We start from the raw sequence: 20,658 nt of genomic DNA on the forward strand, positions 1-20,658 counted from the left end.
ACTCCAATGTCACCTCAAGTATCCGTGGGTATGATTATACGATATGTATCACACAATCTCAGATTCATCTATTAAACCAACACATAGAACCTCAAAGAGTGCCCAAAGTTTCTACCAGAGAGTCAAGACGAAAACGTGGGCCAACCCCTATGCATAAGTTCATGGGAGGAACCCGCAAATTGGTCACCAAAACATACATCAAGTGAATCACGTGATATCCCATTGTCACCACAGATACGCACGGCAAGACATACATCAAGTGTTCTCAAATCATTAAAGACTCAATCCGATAAGATAACTTCAAAGGGAAAACTCAATCCATTACAAGAGAGTAGAGGGGAAGGAGAAACATAAGATCCAACTATAATAGCAAAGCTCGCGATACATCAAGATCGTGCCAAATCAAGAACACGAGAGAGAGAGAGAGAGATCAAACACATAGCTACTGGTACATACCCTCAGCCCCGAGGGAGAACTACTCCCTCCTCGTAAATGGGGAGCACCGGGATGACAAAGATGGCCATCAGAGAGGGATTCCCCCTCCGGCAGGGTGCCAGAACGGGTCTAGATTGGCTTTCGGTGGCTACGGAGGCTTCTGGCGGCGGAACTCCCGATCTATTGTGCTCCCCGAAGTTTTTAGGGTATATGGATATATATAGGAGGAAGAAGTACGTCAGGGGAGCCATGAGGGGCCCACGAGGGTGGAGGGCGCGCCCAGGGGGTGGGCGCGCCCCCTGCCTCATGGCTTCCTCGTTGCTTCCCTTACGTACACTCCAAGTCTTTTGGGTTGCTTCCGTTCCAAAAATAAGTTCCATGAAGTTTCAGCAATTGCACTCCGTTTGATTTTCCTTTTCTGCGATACTCTAAATAAGGAAAAAAACAAAAACTGGCACTGGGCTCTGGGTTAATAGGTTAGTCCCAAAAATCATATAAAATAGCATATAAATGCATATAAAACATCCAAGGTTGATAATATAATAGCATGGAACAATCAAAAATTATAGATACGTTGGAGACGTATCAAATACTTAGAACAAAATATGACTCTATGTGAATGCCTCCGGCGGTGTACCGGGATGTGCAATGATGCATGAGTGACATGTATGAAATAATTATGAACGGTGGCTTTGCCACAAATACGATGTCAACTACATGATCATGCAAGCAATATGACAATGATGAAGCGTTTCATAATAACAGAACGGTGGAAAGTTGCATGGCAATATATCTCGGAATGGCTATGGAAATGCCATAATAGGTAGGTATGGTGGCTGTCGGTGTCAAAACCGGCGGATCTCGGGTAGGGGGTCCCGAACTGTGCGTCTAGGCCGGATGGTAACAGGAGGCAGGGAACACGATGTTTTATCCAGGTTCGGGCCCTCTTGATGGAGGTAAAACCCTACGTCCTGCTTGATTAATATTGATGATATGGGTAGTACAAGAGTAGATCTACCACGAGGTCAAGGAGGCTAAACCCTAGAAGCTAGCCTATGGTATGATTGTTGTATATGGAGTTGATTGCCTACGGACTACAACCCTCCAGTTTATATAGACACCGGATAGGGTTAGGGTTACATAGAGTCGGTTACAATGGTAGGAGATCTTGAATATCCGCATCGCCAAGCTTGCCTTCCACGCCAAGGAAAGTCCCATCCGGACATGAGGCGAAGTCTTCAATCTTGTATCTTCATAGTCCAGGAGTCCGGCTGAAGGTATAGTCCGGCTACCCGAACACCCCCTAATCCAGGACTCCCTCAGTAGCCCCTGAACCAGGCTTCAATGACAACGAGTCTGGCGCGCAAATTGTCTTCGGCATTGCAAGGCGGGTTCCTCCTCCAAGTCCTTCATAGAAGATTGTAAACACCAAGAGTAGTGTCCGGCTCTGCAAAATAAGCTTCCACATATTGCCATAGAGAGAATAATATTAACACAAATCAAATCTGCTGACGTATTCCACAGTGCGTCATCACACTACAGCCAAGTCCTTCGCTCGAATCGTTTTCACTTTTCCACCTCAGCATGTTTTGCGAGGCGGTTTCCTTGGCACGTCTTGTCAAAGCAGAGATCGTGTACCCCCCTTTTACGGGATTCTCATCAATACGGACGTGGGTAACCCAACCGCGCCACTTATCATGGCGCTTGGGAGGCAAGCGAGTTTTACTAGGCAGGTGGGGACGCACAACCGCATCCGCCCATATAAGGGGACAAGGATCCACCTTTTTACCTATGCCTTCTTCCTCCTTTGCCTATCCATCTCCTGCGCACCCGAGCTCCAGCGCCCAAGCCCGCGCTTCCTACCTCAACCTCCTCCAGCAATGTCCGGAGCGGGAGGCAAGTGGATGGTCTCCTCCGTCACGGAGGTCCATGTCAAAAAGCTAAGGAAGGCCGGATACTTGTCCAAGGACATCGCGCACCGGCTTCCCGAGGAAGGGCAGCTTCTCCCCACCCCAAGGCCCCATGAGAGGGTAGTATTCCTTCCCCACTTCCTCCGTGGACTGGGTTTCCCACTCCACCCATTTTTCCGGGGGCTCATGTTCTACTATGGCCTGGATTTCCATGATCTGGCCCCGAACTTCGTCCTCAACATCTCGGCGTTTATCGTCGTGTGCGAGGCTTTCCTCCGCATCCGCCCCCATTTCAGCCTCTGGCTCAAGACCTTTAACGTCAAGCCCAAGGTGGTGCGCGGCAGCCAGGCAGAGTGCGGAGGCGCCATGGCGGGCAAGATGGCCAACGTCCTATGGCTCGAGGGCTCCTTCATGGAGACTCTAAAGGGATGGCAATCATGGTGGTTTTACATCACCGAGCCACGCGATCCGAAATGGATCGCAGCCCTCGAGTTCCGATCCGGACCCCCCACGCGGCTTATGTCCTGGAAAGAGACGGGCCTGTCATGGGGCAACGAAAAAGAGGTGACCGGATTGCAGACATGCATCCAGTCCCTGGTGAGCAAGCCGATCAAGCTTGTCAATGTAGTCCAGGTTATGCTCGTCCGCTGGATCCTCCCGTGTCAACAACGGGGCTTTAATCTATGGGAGTTCGACCCGGCGCAACACTAAACCCTTAACCGGCTCTTCGATACGATGTATGAAGACGTCTGGAAGGTGCTAACCAAAGGCGCCGAGGCTCCCACGTCCGCTTCCGAGGACCGCGGATATAGCTCGCAGCGTCACGCTAGCGAGGTAAGCTATTTTCACCTTTTATAGGATGTTAAGTTTCTTCATAGTTTGACTCTATGTGGGATCTAAACTCCCTACCTTTGACAGGCTTGGCAGGCGCAGTCCGGATCGATTCACTGTCCGGCTCCCTTGCCCGAAGACCCAGCCCCTGCTCTCCTAGTGAAGCTGCTGGTTCCGGCGCCTTATGTGGTGCCGGAGAAGAAGGCCAAGAAGAAGAAGGCCACGGGGACTCGAAAGAGTACCCGTAATGTGGTGGTGTCGGACTCGTCATCCGACGAGTCTGAGATGCTCTCCTCCCTTGAGAACGAGGAGGAGGAAGAAGAACACTCTCCTCCTCCAGTGGGGGAAGGAAAGAAAAGGAAGGCCGCCCCAACGGGGGAGGCCGAAGGGTCCAGGAAGAGGAAGACCCCTCCGCCGAATTACTCCCCCGACGCCGAAGAGGACAAAGAGGAGTGGCCAGATAGGGCCAAGCGTCCGGCGAAATCGTAAGTATTCGGATATCAGAGTAACTCATGACGTTGCTTTGTTGCACAGCCTTCCCTAATGTCGAACATAATTATGCAGCCCGCCCCGGGCCGAACTCAACGAGTCGTCAAGCGGCTCCCTGGATTCATCGGACGTGAACTCAGTTCCGCCCGCTGTCTCCCCCCGCACCGCGGATGACGCCGAAGTGGCATTGCAACGAGCTCCGGGGCAGGAGGAGGTGGTCCTGGAGGAGCCGCAAGGTGACCTCCCGGACTCCAGGAGTCAAGACGACAAGACCCCCCAGGGCTCCAAGTCCGGCTTTGTGCCAGACACCGCGCCGGAATCTTCAACAGTTCCGGACCACGGTAGGCGAACTCCTTCCAAGAGGAGCAAGCCTTCTGAGCCGGCGGCCTCCGTCCAATCGGAGGTGCCGGACAATCTGCTGGAGGTGCTTTACGGTGCCTCCATCGACGAGGAGCACCATACTATTATGAGTACGGTGATCCAAAAGGTTCAGTCCGCCAAGAGCAGACTGAGTGAAGCTTGCGCTAGCCTTCTAACAGGCTTCAAGGTAAGAAAAAAATATGTAAGAATATAACTGCATAGACAGTAGTCCCTGATGCTCTGTTCGGCGTTCGGAAAGAAAAGCCGAATAGAGGATCTATTAAATTTCGTAGGAGTCTAACAACAAAGAGTCAATATGCGTATGCAGGCTTTGCTGCTAGCCACCGCCGCACTGACTGCGGAGGTGGGTGCCCTGAAACAGGGACTCGAGCGGACCGAGCAAGAGCTCGGCCTTGCCAAGCGGCAGCTCGAGGAGAAAGAAGGTAAGAAATACCTTACAGAAAAAAGTGCCTATAAAAAGACGTGATTGCAAAAAATAACAGGATTGTACTGCTTATTGTAGGGGCCACGACTGAGGTGGCGACCCTCAAGCAGGCGCTGTCCGAGGACGAAAAGAAAGCAGCCACGGAGCGCACCGAGCGAGAGAAACTTGAAGCCCGGGTCAGCGAGGTGCAGCAAGAGCTTCAGGCTCTCATGAAAAAACATGAGAGTCTGGAGCTTGAGTCAAAGACGCAAGCGTCCGAGCTCGCGGCGGCCCTTGAAACTGCCAAGTCTGCCAAGGCCGAAGCCCAAAAGGCCCTCCAAGAGTTGGAGGAGGTGAAAAAGATAGCAGCGGGTAAGGCATTCTTTATGCAAAGCAGAAATGTAAAAGTAAACTACTTGTTACTTACCCAAATCCGGAGCTCTCCAGGGGCATTCGCAGATCTTCCCCGCAGCGTATCCGATGCCGCCGCATTCTACCGAGCTGAAGAGGGCAGCTCGACGGAGAAGGTGTTCTAGTCTCAGTATGCTGAGGCCAGACACCCTGTGCCCTTACGCGACCAGCTGAAACAGCTGGTCGAGCTCCACAAGTTGGCCGAACAGGCCATGAAGGGCTTCATAGTTCGGCTGTGGCCCGGAGAGGCCCTGCCTGGGAGCTACTTCGGGCTGGTGCAGCGGCTGGTGGAGGCCTGTCCAAGGCTCGAGGTCATCAAGCGCTCTGTCTGCATCGAAGGTGCCCATAGGGCCCTTGCCCGTGCAAAGGTGCACTGGGGTAAGCTGGACGGTGAGAAGCTTGTTAGGGACGGGCCGCCGCCGGGGAAGGAGCATCACAAGCCCGAGAACTACTATAAGGATGTTCTTGTGGGTGCCCGCCTTGTGGCGGATGAGTGTACCAAGGATGTAATTTTTGAATGAACTCGCTCGTGTTTATCCTGTGCGCTGAAAACTTGTTCATATGCTCTAAGCAATGCTTATTGAATTTAAAATATTACTTTCTGTGCGGTCGTTATCAAAAATTGAGAGATGGCCAGTCGTCGGCTTCTGCCCCCATGCCACTAGTGCTGGGGTGTTCGGGATACCCCTGAGCGCTCTTTTTCCCATAGTTGGGTCCTTCGAGGGAGGCACTCAACATAACGAACCAGTCAATCGGACTATAATTCTTGAACACTCTCACTTAGCCATAGAACTCTATAGTTTTAAATTTCGACGAAGCCCCTAGTTCGGAAGACCGAGTTCGGGGCGCTATCCACGCCTTGGCCGGACAAAGCCAGCTCCTCGCTCAAAGCGGCATAAGCCTTTAGGGACTCGAAAAACCTCTCGAACAACGACCGGTCTCGCGCCACATCATGACAGTCAGTTTTAGCTTTCTCCACTGAGGTGCTTAACCCAGCTGAACCGGGGCACAATCGCAGTGGTTCTCCTAGTGCTACCTTAGCCGATAGAGCAGAACGTAAGGCAACAAAACATAGGAGCCGGGCAAACCCAACTATTGACCCAAATCATGATTCAGAGACGATGCATATAGTGCTATAAGTTCGGGGTGCCGCACTTGTGAAAGTGTACGGACTTCTCACACCATTATGAGGGGTACTGAAGCCCCTGGCGTGTTTGCCGTACCATGGTGTACGGGTGCAATCATGTCATTTAATAAACATAAATGTGAAAAGAAGATAATGAAAAAAATAGACAAGAAGCTAAGCATTGTTTATAGAGAGGCTATTTATCAAAGCCGAACGATACAAATAGTGCGGTAAGCAAAAGATATTGGACTATTTAGTATGTCCTGACCAGGGGCAGGCCGCGGAATTGTATTTAAAATAGGTATACCGCTCGTAACAGAGACCACCTGGGAGTTCCATAATGCGGCATGGCTTGTCTGCCTCCCTGGAGCTTGCATCGTTTGTGCGGCAGTCGAATTGCTGAACAGGTCGTCCGAAGTATGGAGTCCTGAAAGTAAGAAAAAATTAAAAAAAGAATCCGGCAGCCCCTAGTACATTTTAAGCCGTGTTTTTGGCATGCCGTTATTGTGGCCCTTCCCCTGTGCCCATGGTATTTCAAGGGCGTAGTTATGTACGCGAGGTGCTGGTTTCATTATGTCGCGAGAGCTAGGGTTGGGGCCGCATTGCTACGCTTGCGCAGAGTGTGCCAGGCGGTCCTGCTGTGGGTTACTTCGGGCACGCTTGGCAGTGTCTGGATTTTTGATGGCCGGACTGAAGAATTGCCTGAGAAGGCTACTTTGTACCTCCGCTGCGAGAGCCGCCATGTGCTCCTCCGTACGGAGGGAGCATTCGGTGTTTCCGTTGACCGTGATTACTCCTCGAGGGCCTGGCATCTTGAGCTTGAGATATGCGTAGTGCGGCACCGCATTGAACTTTGCGAATGCGGTTCGTCCGAGCAGGGCGTGATAGCCGCTGCGAAATGGGACTATATCGAAGATTAATTCTTCGCTTCGGAAATTGTCCGGAGATCCAAAGACCACGTCAAGTGTTACTGAGCCGGTACAGTTGGCTTCTACACCTGGTATAATGCCTTTAAAGGTCGTTTTTGTGGGCTTAATCCTTGAGGGATCTATGCCCATTTTCCGCACTGTATCCTGATAAAGCAGGTTCAGGCTACTGCCGCCGTCCATGAGGACTCTTGTGAGATGAAATCCATCGATGATTGGGTCGAGAACCAATACGGCGAAGCTGCCATGATGGATGCTAGTGGGATGGTCCCTTCGATCAAAAGTGATCGGGCAGGAGGACCATGGGTTGAACTTTGGGGCGACTGGCTCCATCGCGTATACGTCCCATAGCGCACGCTTCCGCTCCCGCTTGGGAATGTGGGTTGCGTATATCATGTTCACCGTCCGCACTTGTGGGGGAAAGCCCTTCTGTCCATTGTTGTTCGGCGGCTTGGGCTCCTCCTCGTCGTCGATGTACAGCCCCTTGTCTCTGTTTTCGGCCCTTAACTTGCCTGCCTGCTTGAACACCCAACAATCCCTGTTAGTGTGATTGGCTGGCCTTTCGGGGGTGCCATGTATCTGGCACAAGCGATCGAGTATTCGGTCCAAACTGGACGGGCCCTGAGTATTCTTTTTGAATGGCTTTTTCCGCTGACCGGATTTATAGCCTTTGAATCCGGCATTGACTACCGTGTCTTCATTGCTGTCGCTGCTAACGCGGCGTTTTTGCTTATTCCGACGTGTCCTACCACTTTTGCCCTTGGTATCCGAATTACCAGGGTTCTTTGATAAGTTGTTACTACGAGCTAGCCAGCTATCTTCTCCCGCGCAAAAGCGGGTCATTAGTGTCGTGAGGGCTGCCATGGATTTCGGCTTTTCCTGTCCCAGGTGCCGGGCAAGCCACTCGTCGCGGATGTTATGCTTGAAGGCTGCTAGGGCCTCTGCGTCCGAACAGTCGACTATCTGGTTTTTCTTTGTTAGGAACCGTGTCCAGAATTGTCTGGCCAATTCCTCTGGCTGCTGAATTATGTGTCTTAAGTCGTCGGCATCCGGTGGTCGCACGTAAGTGCCCTGGAAGTTGTTGAGGAATGCGGCTTCCAGGTCCTCCCAAGAACCGATTGAGTCTGCTGGCAAGCTGTTAAGCCAATGCCGGGCCGGTCCTTTAAGTTTGAGCGGGAGGTATTTGATGGCGTGTAGATCATCGCCGCGTGCCATGTGGATGTGAAGGAGATAATCCTCGATCCATACCGCCGGATCTATTGTGCCATCATATGATTCGATGTTTACGGGTTTGAAACCCTCTGGGATTTTATGATCCATTACTTCATTCGTGAAGCATAGCGGGTGTGCGGCGCCTCTATACTGGGCTATATCACGACGCAGCTCGGAAGAGCTATGTCTGTTGTGTTCGGCCCGGCCGGATTTGTTGTATCCGGAGTGAAGATCATTGTCACATGTCGTAGGGCGCCTGCGCGATCCGTAGATCGATCTTGTTTGTCTTGCCTTATCCTCTAGTATGTCTCGCAGGTCTGGCGCATTTTCCCGTGCCTTAGTTGAGCGGCATCGGGGCATGGCTTGGGTGGAGGGCCGAGAGGCCTCTCTGTCACGGCCGCGAGGTGGCCAGTCTGCCATGTCATGCGCTGGTGATGTAGGTGCTTCCTCCTCTGATCGGGGTAGCGCCCTGCGTTTCGGGTAACTCTTGGAGGGGCGTCCGAGTTCATACTCTTCGGCCGCAAGGACTTCAGTCCATCTGACAGCTAGCAAATCTTGGGCAGCTCTAAGTTGTTGCTGCTTTTTCTTGAGGATGCTTACCATGGCTAAAAGCCTGCGTTTAAAACGCTCTTGTTCGGCGGGGTCTGATGGTATGACGAATTCGTCGTCATCGAGGCTTGCCTCATCTTTGGAGGGAGGCGTATGGTTATCATCCTCGACCTCTCGGTCTGCCGCTCTCTCATGAGGGCTGGCTTCTCCATCTTCCTGTGCCGAATCTTGCTGAGGTGGGTGTTCTTCGGCGCTATCCGGGGTAGTATTATCTCCCGTGCCGGAATCACCGTTTTTGCTTTGGCGGGGTTTAGAGCGGCGCCGCTGACGCCGGTGCTTTGGCTGTTTCTTGGGGGCGTCATCCCCCACTGTTCCATCGCCATCTCCATCTTTTGGAGTATCCACCATATATATGTCATATGACGAGGTGGCCTTCCAGCGCCCTACAGGTGCTGGTTCCTGTTCGTCTCCTACATCGTCGTCCATGCCGTCGATGTCTTCGGAGCCGAAGTCAAGCATGTCGGTTAAATCGTCGACAGTGGCTACAAAGTGGGTGGTGGGTGGGCTTTGAATTTCCTCATCGTCTGTATCCCACCCTCGCTGACCGTAATCCGGCCAGGGCTCTCCTGATAAAGAGAGGGACTTAAGAGAATTCAGGATGTTGCCAAAAGGCGAATGCTGAAAGATGTCTGCGGCGGTGAACTCCATTATCGGCGCCCAATCGGATTCGATTGGTAGGGGCGCGGGAGGTTCGGAGTCCGGGAAGGAGTCCGGATCCTCGGAGTCACGGGTCGTGCAGAGTGCGGGGCTAGTGTTCGGCTCGATCGCTTTTGGGATCGCAGCCCCCGAGGTGATGTCCAACCGCTCATCCTTGATTGGCGCAATAGGCTCCGAGTTAGGGGTCGGAACCGATGCGTGTGCAGCCTCCAGGACACTGTCCGGGGGCAGAGCTAGATCATGCCCCTCGAGATAGTGCGGCGCGCTTGGCCGTGGCTCGAACACGTCGAAGATCAAGTCTTCGCGGATGTCAGCCGTGTAGTTTAAGCTTCCAAGCCAGACTTGATGGCCAGGGGCGTAGCTTTCGATCTGCTCCAGGTGGCCGAGCGAATTGGCCCGCAAAAGTTGCGCCATACTAGAGAGGCTAGCAATGGTGGAAGGGTGAGAGTGCGTATAATCCATGGACTCAACATTAGTCATAAAGAACTCACATACTTATTGCAAAAATCTATTGGTTATCGAAACAAAGTATTACACGCATGCTCCTAGGGGGATAGATTGGTAGGAAAAGACCATCGCTCGTCCCCAACCGCCACTCATAAGGAAGACAATCAATAAATAAATCATGCTCCGACTTCATCACATAACGGTTCACCATACGTGCATGCTATGGGAATCACAAGCTTCAACACAAGTATTCCTCAAATTCACAACTACTCAACTAGTAGGACTCTAATATCACCATCTCAATATCTCAAAACAATTATCAAGTATCAAACTTCTCATAGTATTCAATGCACTTATATGAAAGTTTTATTATTGCCATGTTGTTCGAAAGGACTCTCAAAATAATATAAGTGAAGCATGAGAGAACAATAGTTTATATAAAACAAATCCACCACCATGCTCTAAAAGATATAAGTGAAGCACTAGAGCAAAAACTATATAGCTCAAAAGATATAAGTGAAGCACATAGAGTATTCTAATAAATTTCAAATCATGTGAGTCTCTCTCAAAAGGTGTGTACATCAAGGATGATTTTGGTAAACTAAAAATCAAAGACTCAAATCATACAAGACGCTCCAAGCAAAACACATATCATGTGGTGAATAAAAATATAGCTCCAAGTAAAGTTACCGATAGACAAAGACGGAAGAGGGGATGCCTTCTGGGACATCCCCAAGCTTAGGCTTTTTGGTGTCCTTGGATTTTACCTTGGGGTGCCATGTGCATCCCCAAGATTATTCTCTTGCCACTCTTTGTTCCATAATCCATCAAATCTTTACCCGAAACTTGAAAACTTCACAACACAAAACTCAAAATAAAAAATCTCATGAGCTCCGTTAGCGAAAGAAAACAAAACACCACTTCAAGGTACTGTAATGAAATAATTCTTTATTTATAATGGTGTTAAAACTACTGTATTCCAACTTACCTATGGTTTATAAACTCTTTTACTAGCCATAGATTCATCAAAATAAGCAAACAACACAAGAAAAACAGAATCTGTCAAAAACAGAACAGTCTGTAGTAATATGTAGCTAACGCAAGTTCTGGAACCCCAAAAATTCTAAAATAAATTGCTGGAGGTGAGTAATTTATCTATTAATCATATTAAAAAATAATTAACTAAATAAAACCTTCCAAATAAAAATGGCAGCGATTCTCGTGAGCGCTAAAGTTTCTGTTTTCTACAGCAAGATCAAAAAGACTTTCCCCAAGTCTTCCCAACGGTTCTACTTGGCACAAACACTAATTAAACACAAAAAACACAACCATAACAGAGGCTAGATAAATTATTTATTACTAAACAGGAGCAAAAATAAAGGAATAAAAATAAAATTGGGTTGCCTCCCAACAAGCGATATCGTTTAACGCCCCTAGCTAGGCATAAAAGCGAAGATAGATCTAGGTATTGCCATCTTTGGTAGGAAATCCATAAGTGGCTCTCATAATAGATTCATATGGTAATTTAATTTTCTTTCTAGGGAAGTGTTCCATGCCTTTCCTTAACGGAAATTGGAATCTAATATTCCCTTCCTTCATATCAATAATTGCACCAATCGTTCTAAGAAAAGGTCTACCAAGAATAATAGGACATGAAGGATTGCAATCTATATCAAGAACAATGAAATCTATGGGCACATAGTTCCTATTTGCAACAATAAGAACATCATTAATTCTTCCCATAGGTTTCTTAATAGTGGAATCCGTAAGGTGCAAGTTTAAAGAACAATCATCAAAATCACGGGAACCTAGCAAATCACACAAAGCTTTTGGAATCATGGAAACACTAGCACCCAAATCACACAAGGCATAGCACTCATGATCTTTAATTTTAATTTTTATTGTAGGTTCCCACTCATCACAAAGTTTTCTAGGGATAGAAACTTCCAACTCAAGTTTTTCTTCATAAGATTGCATCAAAGCATCAACGATATGTTTAGTGAAAGCTTTATTTTGACTATAAGCATGAGGAGAATTTAGCATGGATTGCAACAAGGAAATACAATCTATCAAAGAGCAATTATCATAATTAAATTCCTTGAAATACAAAAATAGTGGGTTCATTACTATTTAAAGTTTTAACCTCTTCAATCCCACTTTTGACAATTTTAGCATCAAGATCTAAAGACTCCGAATTTTTGGAACGCCTTCTAGGTAAAGGTGGACCATCTTCAGTCCCATCATTATCAAGATTCATATTGCAAAACAAATATTTAATAGGAGACACATCAATAACTTTTATATCTTCATCTTTATTATCATGAAAACTAGAAGAATGCGCTTTTATGAAGCAATCTTTCTTAGCACGCATCCTAGCGGTTCTTTCTTTGCACTCATCAATGGAAATTCAAATGGCTTTGAGAGACTCATTGATATCATGCTTAGGTGGAATAGATCTAAGTTTCAAAGAATCAACATCAAGAGAAATTCTATCAACGTTCCTATCCAACTCATCAATCTTAAGCAATTTTCTTCAATCAAAGCATTGAAACTCTTTTGCGAAGTAATAAATTCTTTAATATTAGATTCAAAATCAGAGGGCATCTTATTATAATTTCCATAGGACTTGTTGTAGGAATTACCATAATTATTAGAGGAATTACTAGGAAACGGCCTAGAATTAAAATTACCTCTATACGCGTTATTACCATAATTGTTCCTACCAAAAAAAATCACATCCATAGATTCATTATTATTCTCAATCAAAGTAGACAAAGGCATATCATTAGGATCAGTAGGAGCACTCTTATTAGCAAACAATTTCATAAGTTCATCCATCTTTCCACTCAAAACATTAATCTCTTCAATTGCATGCACTTTTTTATTAGTAGATCTTTTGGTGTGCCATTAAGAATAATTAACCATAATATTATCTAGGAGTTTGGTAGCTTCTCCTAAAGTGTTTTCCATAAAAGTACCTCCCGCGGCTGAATCTAAAAGATTTCTAGAAGCAAAATTCAATCCGGCATAAAAGTTTTGTATAATCATCCAAAGATTCAAACCATGTGTAGGGCAATTACGCATCATTAATTTCATCCTCTCCCAAGATTGTGCAACATGTTCATGATCAAGTTGCTTAAATTTTATAATACCGTTTCTAAGAGAGATGATCTTAGTGGGAGGAAAATACTTAGAGATAAAAGCATCTTTGCACTTATTCCATGAATCAATACTATTTTTAGGCAAAGACAAAAACCAAGCTTTAGCACGATCTCTAAGCAAAAACGGAAATAGCTTCAATTTAACAATATCATTATCCACATCTTTCTTCTTTTGCATATCACACAAATCAACAAAGTTGTTTAGATGGGTAGCGACATCTTCACTAGGAAGGCCGGCGAATTGATCTTTCATGACAAGATTCAACAAAGCAGCATTAATTTCACAAGATTCAGCATCGGTAAGAGGAGCAATCGGAGTGTTAAGAAAATCATTGTTGTTGGTATTGGCAAAGTCAGATAATTTAGTATTATCTTGAGCCATCGTGACAAGCAAGCAATCCAACACACAAGCAATCCAACACACAAGCAAACAAGAAACGGGCAAAAAAGGAAAATAGGAAAAGAGAAGGGGGATGGAGAGAGAGAGAGGGCGAATAAAACGGCAAGGGTGGAGTGGGGGAGAGGAAAACAAGAGGAAAATGGCAAATAATGTAATGCGACGGAAAAGAGTTTGTGATGGGTACTTGGTAATGGCGCCAGAAATGACTCGTTGTTGGAGTCAAATCTTGACTTGACTTGGCACGAATCTCTCCAGCAACGGCGCTAGAAATCCTTCTTGCTACCTCTTGAGCACTGTGTTGGTTTTCCCTTGAAGAGGAAAGGGTGATGCAGCAAAGTAGCGTAAGTATTTCCCTCAGTTTTTGAGAACCAAGGTATCAATCCAGTAGGAGATCATGCTCAAGTCCCATGCACCTACACAAACAAATAAGAACCTCGCAACCAATGCGATAAAGGGGTTGTCAAGCCCTTCTCGATCACTTACGAGAGTGAGATCTGATAGATATGATAAGATAATATTTTTGGTATTTTTATGATAAAGATGCAAAGTAAAATAAAAGGCAAAGGAAATAACTAAGTATTGGAAGATTAATATGATGGAAGATAGACCCGGGGGCCATAGGTTTCACTAGTGGCTTCTCTCAAGAGCATAAGTATTACGGTGGGTAAACGAATTACAGTCGAGCAATTGATAGAATTGAGCACAGTTATGAGAATATCTAGGTATGATCATGTATATAGGCATCACGTCCGAGACAAGTAGACCGAAATGATTCTGCATCTACTACTATTACTCCACACATCGACCGCTATCCAGCATGCATCTAGAGTATTAAGTTCATAAGAATAGAGTAATGCTTTAAGGAAGATGACATGATGTAGAGGGATAAACTCATGCAATATGATATAAACCCCATCTTTTTATCCTCGATGGCAACAATACAATACGTGTCGGTTCCCTTTCTGTCACTGGGATCGAACACCGCAAGATTGAACCCAAAGCTAAGCACTTCTCCCATTGCAAGAAAGATCAATCTAGTAGGCCAAACCAAACTGATAATTTGAAGAGACTTTCAAAGATAAACCAATCATACATAAAATAATTTAGAGGAGAATCAAATATTGTTCATAGATAATCTGGATCATAAACCCACAATTCATCGGATCTCGACAAACACACCGCAAAAGAAGATTACATTGAATAGATCTCCAAGAGAATCAAGGAGAACTTTGTATTGAGATCCAAAGAGAGAGAGAAGAAGCCATCTAGCTACTAGCTATGGACCCGTAGGTCTGAAGTAAACTACTCACACATCACCGGAGAGGCCATGGAGTTGATGTAGAGGCCCTCCGTGATCAATGCCCCCTCCGGTGGAGCTCCGGAAAAGGCCCCGAGATGGGATCTCTCAAGTATAGAAGGTTGCGGCGGTGGAATTAGGTTTTCATGGTGCTCCTGGATGTTTGGGGGGTACATGGACTTATATAGGAGGAAGAAGTACGTCGGTGGAGCAACGGAGGGCCCACAAGGGTGGAGGGCGCGCCTAGGGGGTAGGCGCGCCCCTGCCTCGTGCCTTCCTCCCTTGTTTCTTGACGGCCACTCCAAGTCTCTTGGATCACGTTTGTTGAGAAAATCACGTTCCCGAAGGTTTTATTCCATTTGGACTCCGTTTGATATTCCTTTTCTTTGAAACCCTAAAATAGGCAAAAAAAACAGCAATTTGGGCTGGGCCTCTGGTTAGTAGGTTAGTTCCAAAAATGATATAAAAGTGTAAAATAAAGCCCATTAACATCCAAAATAGATAATATAATAGCATGGAGCAATCAAAAATTATAGATACGTTGGAGACGTATCAAAGCGCATGAAGAAACTCCATGCTAATGGGCTTTTGGAATCACTTGATTATGAATCACTTGATGCTTGCGAACAATGCCTCATGGGTAAGATGACTAAGACTCCGTTCTCTATAGCAACGGAGCGAGCCACTGACTTATGGAAATAATACATACTGATGTATGTGGCCCAATGAGTGTTGAGGCTCGCGACGGGTATCATTATTTTCTGACCTTCTGATGACCCACAAGTGTAGGAGATCTATCGTAGCCTTTTAGATAAGTAAGAGTGTCAAACCCAACGAGGAGCAGAAGGAAATGATAAGCGGTTTTCAGCAAGGTATTTTCTGCAAGCACTGAAATTATCGGTAACAGATAGTTTTGTGATAAAGTAATTTGTAACGGGTAACAAGTAATGCAAGTAAATATGGTGTAGCAAGATGGCCCAATCCTTTTTGTAGCAAAGGACAAGCCTAGACGAACTCTTATATAAAGGAAAGCACTCCCAAGGACACATGGGAATTATCGTCAAGCTAGTTTTCATCACATTCATATGATTCGTGTTTCGTACTTTGACAATCTGATATGTGAGTGGACCGGTGCTTGGGTACTGTCCTTACTTGGACAAGCATCCCACTTATGATTAACCCATGTTGCAAGCATCCGCAACTACAACAGAAGTATTAAGGTAAACCTAACCATAGCATGAAACATATGGATCCAAATCAACCCCTTACGAAGCAACGCGTAAACTAGGGTTTAAGCTTCTGTCACTCTAGCAACCCATCATCTACTTATTATTTCCCAATGCCTTCCTCTAGTCCCAAACAATGGTGAAGTGTCGTGTAGTCGACGTTCACATGACACCACTAGAGGGATGACAACATACATCTCATCAAAATATCGAACGAATACCAAATTCACATGACTACTTATAGCAAGACTTCTCCCATGTCCTCAGGAACAAACGTAACTACTCACAAATCATATTCATGTTCATAATCAGAGGGGTATTAATATGCATAATGGATCTGAACATATGATCTTCCACCAAGTAAACCAACTAGCATCAACTACAAGCAGTAATCAACACTACTAGCAACCCACAGGTACCAATCTGAGGTTTGGACACAAAGATTGGATACTCCTTTTCCAGCCCAGAATTCCAGCTGCCGGCATTCCCCCTCTTCATGTAAACCTTGTAAAATAAGAGAGAATAGGCATAAGTATTGTGACATAATGTGTAATAACAGCCCATAATGCAATAAATATCGATATGAAAGCATGATGTAAAATGGACGTATCACCTTCACAGATGATTTGAGCAGATATGGGTATATCTACTTGATGAAACGTAAGTCTGAAACATTTGAAAAGTTCAAAGAATTTCAGAGTAAAGTGGAAAATCATCATAACAAGAAAATAAAGTTTCTACGATTTGATCGCGGGGGCGAATATTTGAGTTACGAGTTTGGTCTTCATTTAAAACAATGTGGAATAGTTTCACAACTCACGCCACCTGGAACACCACAGCGTAATCGTGTGTCCGAATGTCGTAACCGTACTTTATTAGATATGGTGCGATCTATGATGTCTCTTACCGATTTACTACTATCATTTTGGGGTTATGCATTAGAGACAGCTGCATTCACGTTAAATAGGACACCATCTAAATCCGTTGAGATGACACCGTATGAATTGTGGTTTGGCAAGAAAACTAAGTTGTCATTTCTTAAAGTTTGGGGTTGCGATGCTTATGTGAAAAAGCTTCAGCCTGATCAGCTCGAACCCAAATCAGAGAAGTGCGTCTTCATAGGATACCCAAAAGAAACTGTTGGTTACACCTTCTATCACAAATCCGAAGACAAGATATTTCTTGCTAAGAATGGATCCTTTCTAGAGAAGGAGTTTCTCTCGAAAAAAGTGAGTCGGAGGAAAGTAGAACTTGATGAGGTAGTTGTACCTTCTCTCGAATTGGAAAGTAGTTTATCACAGAAATCAGTTCCAGTGATGCCTAGACCAATTAGTGAGGGGGCTAATGATGATGATCATGGAACTTCAAATCAAGTTACTACTGAACCTCATAGGTTAACCAGAGTACATTCCGCACCAGAGTGGTACGGTAATCTTGTTCTGGAAGTCATGTTACTAGACCATGACGAACCTACGACCTATGAGGAAGCGATGATGAGCCCAGATTCCACAAAATGGCTTGAGGCCATGAAATCTGAGATGTGATCCATGTATGAGAACAAAGTATGGACTTTGCTTGACTTGCTCGATGACCGGCAAGCCATAGAGAATAAATGGATCTTCAAGAAGAAGACTGACGCTGATGGTAATGTTACTGTCTACAAAGCTCGACTTGTTGCAAAAGGTTTCCGACAAGTTCAAGGAGTTGACTAGACCTTCTCACCCGTAGCGATGCTTAAGTCTTTCCGAATCATGTTAGCAATTGTTGCATTTTATGATTATGAAATTTGGCAAATGGACATCAAAACTGCATTCCTTAATGGATTTCTAGAAGAAAAGTTGTATATGATGCAACCAGTAGGTTTTTCGATCCTAAAGGTGCTAACAAAATGTGCAAGCTCCAGCGATCCATTTTTGGACTGGTGCAAGCCTCTCGGAGTTGGAATATACGCTTTGATAGTGTGATTAAATCATGGTTTTATGCAGACTTTTGGAGAAGCCTGTATTTACAAGAAAGTTAGTGGGAGCTCTGTAGCATTTCTAATATTATATGTGGATGACATATTTTTGATTGGAAATAATGCATAATTTCTGGATAGCATAAAAGGATATTTGAATAAGAATTTTTCAATGAAAGACCTCGGTGCAGCTGCTTATATATTGGGCATCAAGATCTATAGAGATAGATCAAGACGCTTAATTGGACTCTGACAAAGCACATACCTTGATAAAGTTTTGAAGAAGTTCAAAATGGATCAGTCAAAGAAAGGGTACTTGCCTGTATTACAAGATGTGAAGTTGAGTCAGACTCAATGCCCGACCACTGCAGAAGATAGAGAGAAAATGAAAGTCATTCCCTATGTCTCAGCCATAGATTCTATCATGTATGCAATACTGTGTACCAGACCTGATGTGTGCCTTGCTATAAGTTTAGCAGGGAGGTACCAAAGTAATCCAGGAGTGGATCACTGGACAGTGGTCAAGAACATCCTGAAGTACCTGAAAAGGACTAAGGATATGTTTCTCATTTATGGAGGCGCCAAAGAGCTTGTCGTAAATGGTTACGTCGATGCTAGCTTTGACACTGATCCGGATGACTCTAAATCACAAACCGGATACGTATTTATATTGAATGGTGGAGCTGTCAGTTGGTGCAGTTCCAAGCAGAGCGTCGTGGCGGGATCTACGTGTGAAGCAGAGTACATGTAGCGACCCGACCTCAGATGGTCAAGTCTCTGTGCTTCAGTGTCATCCCTGGATCGGTAATGCTTACACACACAGTACTCGAGGATTTATAACATAGTAGCAATCACACACTTATCACATCGAAAAGTCTAAAGAGAACTTATTACAAGAATATGGCTTAAGGCCATATAATGCGATAACAGCGGAAGTCTTGGAAGATAAAGTGAGTCCATCAACTCCAACGGCATAGCTGAGCTGCACGGCAACGACCTAATGAACCTTACTCCTCGTCTGAAAAGTCTGCAACATAATACGTTACAGCCCGAAAACGGGTCAGCACATGGAATATGCTGGCAATATAACACAGTAGAGCAGAAACAGAATAGTGCTATCACTACATGCATATATGGCTGGTGGAAAGCTGTATGGTTATAGTTTTTGCGAAAAGCCAATTTTTCCCTACAACAAAGGAATAGATTTTAATTTAACTACCATGGTGGTTGAAACATCATTGAGAAGGTAGCCCCAACTCAATCCCAATTAAAGTGATTAATAACCCAACAATATTAATTAAACATGGTAAGATACATGTGATAACCCAAGTACTAGATACTCAAGAATTGTCCATAACCGGGGACACGGCTAACCATGATTAGATTGTACACTCTGCAGAGGTTTGTGCACTTTTCCCCACAAGACCCAATCGCCTCCGTTGGATTTCTCGCACTACATGGTGTTTGAGAAACGGATGACCGAGACACAGTCTTTCAGAAACATTAACTCTCTACTCCGGGTAGATCATACCAAACCTATAAAACCCACTCCCTGCTGATCTACCTCTTCAAGAGCTTCACATAACTTACTCAACTATGCTAGAGCCCATAATAGCTTGTGGCTGCACACAGAAGTTTCTAGCATGAATCATCTCAGTTCCCTTTGAGCCTGGGTGGCGGTCCATAGGAAGATCACACGGGTACCCCGGGATTTCCAAAAAATACAGACAACACTGGTTTCCTCGGGTGCCTCAATCCACCCAGTTGTTTGATTAAGTTGCCACCTTAAGTTGAACCATTAATTAACAATCTCACATCTGACATGAATTTCACTCAAACCCAAACCACATCTACAAGCACAGCATAGCAACATAAGCAATACGTAGAAGTAACTCCCAAGGGTTTGAATATAACCGGGCAATAGGTTCTACCTCAGCAACTACTTCCCAACCCACAAGTTAATGACATCCTAATCATGCAATGTTTGAGGATTGGAACTAATGCATAAAAACTGGGTAATAATGGGATATGATCAAAGTGTTACTTGCCTTGCTGACGATCCGCGAATCCTAGAGACTCGTAGTAACACGCTTCGCACTCCGGGAATTCTGTCGCAAGCAAACAATAACATACATAAGTAACAAGCAACGATGCACAAGCAAAACTCAAATAAGAGAGGTTGACCAGAAAGTTCAACTTAAGAACTCCGGTACGCAAAAAGAATCAAAACAAATGAAGCAATGAAAGTCAAACGGCGAAAGAAAACCACTTCGTTTACTAATCTGAACTTAGGTCAAATTTTACAGTAGAAAAAACTTGTTTGAGTTGATTAACCGAAAAGAGGGTTTCGGGACGAAACTCTAGGCGCTTGAATCACCTGATTCCGATAAATGAGCGAAAAGATAAACAGAATCTAAGATTAGATCAGAAATCGCGATCAGAGAAAATCACGGAATAAATCCGATAAAAGAAAACTCACGAACAGACTAACAAACGAGCGTTTGTTAGTTGTAACTAATGGGCGAGGAACCGTTCATTAAAACGAACGTTCAGACGAACGTCCGCTAACTAGAAGAACCAAGAAAACCGGCGAATCCAAAAAAAACGGATCTAGGGTTTCTAAACAAAAACCGAACGGTCTTTATAAAAAACCGGCGGTGGGGCGCGGCGACTTCCTCCGGCGAGAGAGCTCCGGCGGGGTGGGGTGCAGGGCGGCGGCTCGCGGGGCGGCGGGGCTTGGCGCTAGGCGGCGGCGGCGAGCGCGGGCGGCGGCGGCTGCG

This window comes from Triticum aestivum, chromosome 3A (genome assembly GCF_018294505.1).
Source record: "Triticum aestivum cultivar Chinese Spring chromosome 3A, IWGSC CS RefSeq v2.1, whole genome shotgun sequence".
NCBI classification, from domain to species: domain Eukaryota; kingdom Viridiplantae; phylum Streptophyta; class Magnoliopsida; order Poales; family Poaceae; genus Triticum; species Triticum aestivum.